A 6,000-nucleotide genomic window follows, 5' to 3' on the forward strand; every position below is an offset into this window, starting at 1 on the left:
GCCCTTAATTATCTTAAAATTCTAATTGATTGTTTTAAAGTATAGCTGAATATAAAACGCAACCTTTAAACGTAATTTACATTAATTTAGCAAGTCATAATGACTTATTAAGTATTGGATATAATGTATTTATTATAGGTAAGTATTCTAAATATCTTTATTCATTATAAACTCATGGTTATTACTTTGATATCTTATTACTAGCCTAGGTTATCTTCGTACCGTAGCAGTGATTGCTCAGTTGTAGGAACGTTGGACAGTCAAACTAAAGGTTGCAGGTTAGAACCCCGAATGCGCATCTTTTCGAATTCAAGGGAATAATTATCACTTGCTAACAATGGACACGGTAAGTATTGAGAGGAAATCCTGCACGACTAAGAATTTTGAAAAGCTTGAGAGGCACAGACAAGCCTTTTCGAAAGGGCCTGAAAAGGGATAATTGACGATACTTGAAGAAAAAAAGATTCACCTAATATTTTGTTTTAGCAGCAAAGCAATATCGGTATGTTTATCTTAATACCTATGTAAGATAATATTTTTTTTCGATTTTTCATCGACTCTACTAGCATTTTTAGCCGTAGTGCTGCACTACAAAGTTTTGTCATTCTATTAAGGAAAAATAATTTTATAACGATAAGTACCAATCTGAACTTAAACATTTAAATTTGTTTTTGTAACAAAGGGGGTATTTCCAAAATGATTACGTTTAGAAAAATATTGTATTTAAACGCTGAAGTGTTTAGTAGCCAAGCGGTGCAATGGCCGGATTAATAAAGATATAGTTGCAGACTCGAAGCCGGGACCTTTTGAAGGTTTTTCAGGTGTTTAGGACCTCTACTACACCTATAGAAAAGAAAACATTATTTTCTTTTACTTAAATCAAAATACACAAATATGTTTTGCAACCTACTTTCATACTTGCCAGTTCCTAAATATTTTCTATGGTATGTAGGTACTATTTATTTTTTTATTGAACTCATTTACTTGTTATACCAATCTGATCAAAAGACATATAATCCCGTACGGATAGAAATCAGGAACAGAACCCATATTATAACTGTGATATAAATTTTTCTCAAAACATTCAAAATATTTTTGCGTGTACGGTGATTGAACTCGGGACCTTTAGCTTGACAGACCTTACCTTACCGCTAAGCTTATCACAGCTTGAGCTTACACTTAGAGGAACCAGTCAGACTTCAAAACCACATTCTCCTAATTTTCTAAGCGTGTAATGACTGAATGACGTCCAATAGCTTCATTTATTCCGATACTGAGTTCCATTTTTATTATGTAGAGGTAGGTAAGGGTTAAATTATACTTAAATAAACTAGATCAAACTTCATAATAATATGTATTTTTAAATACAATTTTTTAACCGAATTAATCGGACAAAGAAACGATACAAATCTATAAATTCTTAAAAAAATATAATAATCCCGTATAAATTAAACATTTGTCTATATTATTCATAAGTTATGAATAATTTAAATTAATATAGTTCGGATAAAATCTATTATAAATAATAATTAAGTAGAGAAATAAAACACATTCCATTTTATATTAATTTTTCTGTTGTATAATCAATTTTTCACACGCATTTTCAGCGCTGTGATTATCAAGTTTTATATTTATTTTTAAGTATTAAATTTTTAATTAAATAATAGGCAGATAATTAAATGTTTATATATTATTATTATTTATTACGTAATATGAAAATAAATATGCTGATAAGAGTCCGTTGGGTTGGTTTTGATGAATTTAAATTTAGTAGGATTTTTTTTAAACAGAAATACTAAATACACTTTTCATTATTGAGTTAATCAACCTGAAAAAATAACCCTATAGGCAAACTAATAGACAAAAAGCATAATCTTTATATTAAGCTAGAAACTTTTTGAACTTTAATGGAATGAACTATATACGAGTATATAACTTCATAAAATATTTTTTTATAGTTCAATAAAGAAGGTTATATATTTTTGTGTACCTTTGGAATAGTAGGAACTAGACTCCGACAAAAGTCTAGTTTGAGGAGTTAAAAGTCTAGATGACTTATGAACCAATCTATTAATTTCAAACTATCATCACCATTCATTATGTATCATTCAAAAAGTCCTCAAAAATATGTAACTTCGTTGAAACAAATAAAACCTCTCACATAAGGGTTGAAACCCTTGCTTTTATTTCAACCCCTTATTTGCGTTTCCCAGTCTCAACCCATCTCGAGGTTTTTTCTTGGAATCTATTGTGGTATGTGATAAACGGATTTTCGTTATAACTTCCTTTGGGATTTTGATAATTTTATTTAACAAATTAATCTTGATATTTATTTAGAGTTAAGATAGATGCTAAAAAACTTCTGAGGTCCCAGGGCCCCAATTCCGCTATTTATAATGGCCAATTAAGGATTAATATTCTCCTAAGCATTTTTCAAACATAATAATTGGAAATTCAGTACGAGGCGGAACCCTCACGGTCAATACAATGAATTTTCAATACCTCATTGTGCAGACAAAATGCTTAAGAGAATAGGAATAGATGCTTAAGAGAACTATTCCTAATACTTTCAAATTTAATCGAATTGCCATTCATGCATCGGCCTTTGCAAATAGTAGAATTGGGGCTCTGGTTTAAAGGTGGATGAAGCACTCCGGTGGTTTTAGCCGATAAGAGATCAGCTCGAGCTGCGGAGCTCCATTATATCTTAACGGACACATCTCCAAGGACTCTCTCTTTCCTGGGAAAGCCCTATTTAGAGACATTCCACGAGGAATTACTTTTCCATATCGACATAGGACTTCCTCAAATGATGCTAGATTCTAATCAGGACAAGTAAGTTTTTGACTCTCCTTCCCTTCTTCTCTACTACTCACTAAGTACATTGTATTAGAGTCAATTGCAACAAAAAAATTAATACTGATTTTGAAAAGGAATAAATTGGTCAAGAAAAGAAGGCTGAAAGACATATTCTCCATACGTTATTGGTATAACCTAGGCCTGTAACAGTCTTGAATATAATGTCTTAATTAATTTAAAGAGTACTATAATTATATACTACATAGAGCACACATGAAAAGTATTTATTTACTCTTATATTTTTATGTGGAAGAAGACTTTTTTCCGCTCTACTTAAAATCCGTTAAAAATTGATTTAATTTCTAAAAAAAATGCAAAACAATAAAAACGTGATTTGTATTTTCTAAACATCAAAATTTTTTAGTTATATAAGTAAATAAAATAACTTAATAACAATAATTTATTCGAGCTCAAAAGTAGCGACTTTTTGTAATTAAAAACCTAGTTCGTTCGGCAGAATTTACAAAAACTAGGATTTTATTTTAAATAATTATATAAATAAATACAAGAAATAATGTATTTATTTATTGTTTATAAGTGTCAAAACCGTATTAACTAATTTCAGTTAAAATAAAAAAAATATCCAAACCCTGCGTTAACTTAGCCTTTGAATTTCCTCTAACTAGATAAGAAAAGTGTCGGTAGATTTAACTGCACAGCCTGTAACCTGTAACCTAACCTGTAACCTGTTAAATAGAAAACTAAATCAAATACTTTAAGCTGGTCGTTTTTTCGTAGCCATGGCTTAAACTTGCAACCAAACATCCTTTCAAATCAAATAAATAGGTACATACCTACTTAAACTTCTGTAAACGTATTAGAATTATTTGAGTATAAGCTATTAATTATATATAATAAACTACGCATATTTTATTAAATTAATAAGGCAAAGAAAGTAACCTGAAAAAATATTGTGTAAATTTGTAAAACCGTCTTTCGTTTTCACTAATAATACAAATTGTAGAGTATAAATTTCCTCCTCTCCATATAATTTGGTATTTCCATATTTGACAATCAATAAGGTTCTAAAAACGAGGACAACGCTCTTTAAAAAAAAGCCTTAATTACATTTCGCGTTTACACAAAACATTTGGTAGTGCGATGACAAAATCAATATAGGCAAGTAGATAAATGTAGAGGTTCAATACGTGAGTAAATATAATAGAATAACGTCTCTTGTCTCACCATTTTTTCCTATTGCCATAAAAGGTGCACATAAATTAAAAAGTCAACTCATCAAAGTTCGTCTTCGCCTAAATACATTACAAGTAACCTCTCCCTCCCCTCTCACACAAAGTGACAATAAGTCGCGCACGCACACACGCGCCCTGTTTGTACACTCACACATGCACAGAACCGGCTAGGTATTTGGTTTCCCGCCACCGGCGCGAACACGCACACAAAACACGAAGAGCAAACAATACAAACACCAACACACAAGTAAATTTAAACTCACCTCAAAATAAATCCATTAGAAAACACACTTGTTCAAACAACTAGCGCTTAGCCTCGAAAACGCGTTGAAAAAACACTCGCCAGCATCCAGTGTGTGCTCAACACTTCTCTGAACTTTCTGAGCAGCCTACTTCTGCGTTATCACTGCGACTTCCCGCCAAAACTTCATTCGAATTAACTCAACTTCAAAAGCGCGCCGAACACTCAAAAACAAATCTGTCACAGGACATCGATCGACACAAGTATCCAAGTTAATCAGACAAACATATTATCTCTATAATTATAGTTTCACACAAACTGTCTTCATATCACCGCACGAATTCGCGAACATTATTTTCACGGCCGAAATCGCTTCCGCAATTCAATTGCGAGTTTTAATCAAACACTATGGCGAAATAAAAGAAACAACGACAAGTGGCCCCACTTATTAACACACGTTGAGCGGTAAAAATAAACTATGATTAACTACCATTAAGATTCGCGGAGACAACCGAGAGACCGGCGAGCGTGCGAATAGGTTATGAAAAATAAATAAAGTGTAAATATTACAGAAAAAAAAACAACACGTTACGATGAGGACCTGCCAATAAAATCGCGAATTTGTTTACCGCGTCGCTATTTCGGTCGCTAGAGACGGTTCCGATATGAATAATTATTATCGCCGGCGAGCGAACATCGACGCATAGTTGTCGTTTCATAAAACGTGCGCGTTAAAACTGAGTCGAAAGGCTCGGCCCGTGTCGGAGCATAGCGCCGAATAAAATAAACAACAATATACCTAAATAAGCGGGCGACGGGCGCGGCGCAGTGTGCGTGCGCGCCGCTGTGTGCGTGTGTAAACAAGGGGCAGCGCGGCTGGAACGACATCCTCGCGCCACCGGCTTGCCTCATTCATACACTTTTGCGATGTTACAATTAGCATTTTCCTACACATCATTTGGATCAGCTATTTATAGGATACTACAGTCCTAGTGCCTTGACAACTTGAAGGAATCTTATTGGACTTCTTCCTGTTATTCTAGCATTCTTCCATCCAGTTCCAATAAAAAAATCTCATACTGAATCCTGGAAATTCTAGCAATATCCATGATAGAGCTAAACATATCTTAGCTAGTGGAGCATAAAAAATCTGGACTCAATCTTGCCCCACGCTATCCAGACCCGTGGATTTCCAAAATTATCTACTATCTCTTTCACATGACAAACCACAGTGTCTTTAGTGCCAATACAAAACGCTTAAATGTATGGAAATGACATTTCGTCAAAGTCACGTGACTTTGTCCTGTCATCTCCATACATATACAGGGTCCGAGGAGTACATCAGTCATGAGCTGAATATTCATCCGAAAAGTTTTGACCATGAAAACACCAAGAAGTTTTTCATCCGCATGTAAAAGGAAAACTCTCCTAATAGTAAAAAAAAATTGAATTATCATTTGAAAGAAAACAATTACCTAATTCATTTTAAAGTACATCAGAATCTAATTTCAAATCACTTCATTTTACAGATCTCCACAAGTGCTAATATTTCTGCATGCTCTACAATAACTTTCAATAAAAAAATGACGCAATGATTCTCAATAATTACGCACTTTACATATACCAAAGCCTCTAAATATATTATAAGCAAACTTTCTAATAACATGTAATCGAAACCGCGAGTTTTCTAATCAAATATTTAAACAC

The 6,000-nt window shown here is 33.1% G+C and overlaps 1 protein-coding gene across 3 annotated transcripts in view; it reads right to left on the bottom strand.

Annotated features, from left to right (window-relative positions):
• LOC113495559 (forkhead box protein P1) overlaps positions 1-5,074 on the bottom strand; it is a 50,328-nt gene extending 45,254 nt beyond the window's left edge. The window contains exon 1 of one of the 3 annotated variants that reach the window (XM_026874317.1): positions 4,316-5,074. The gene's annotated coding sequence lies outside the window, so the exon portion shown is untranslated. Of the gene's footprint in view, positions 1-4,044; positions 4,289-4,315 lie in introns of those variants that run through there. The other 2 variants (XM_026874321.1, XM_026874319.1) reach the window with 2 other exon arrangements.
• Positions 5,075-6,000: the final 926 nt, after the last annotated feature.

The sequence above is a fragment of the Trichoplusia ni genome, chromosome 7 (genome assembly GCF_003590095.1).
Source record: "Trichoplusia ni isolate ovarian cell line Hi5 chromosome 7, tn1, whole genome shotgun sequence".
NCBI lineage: Eukaryota > Metazoa > Arthropoda > Insecta > Lepidoptera > Noctuidae > Trichoplusia > Trichoplusia ni.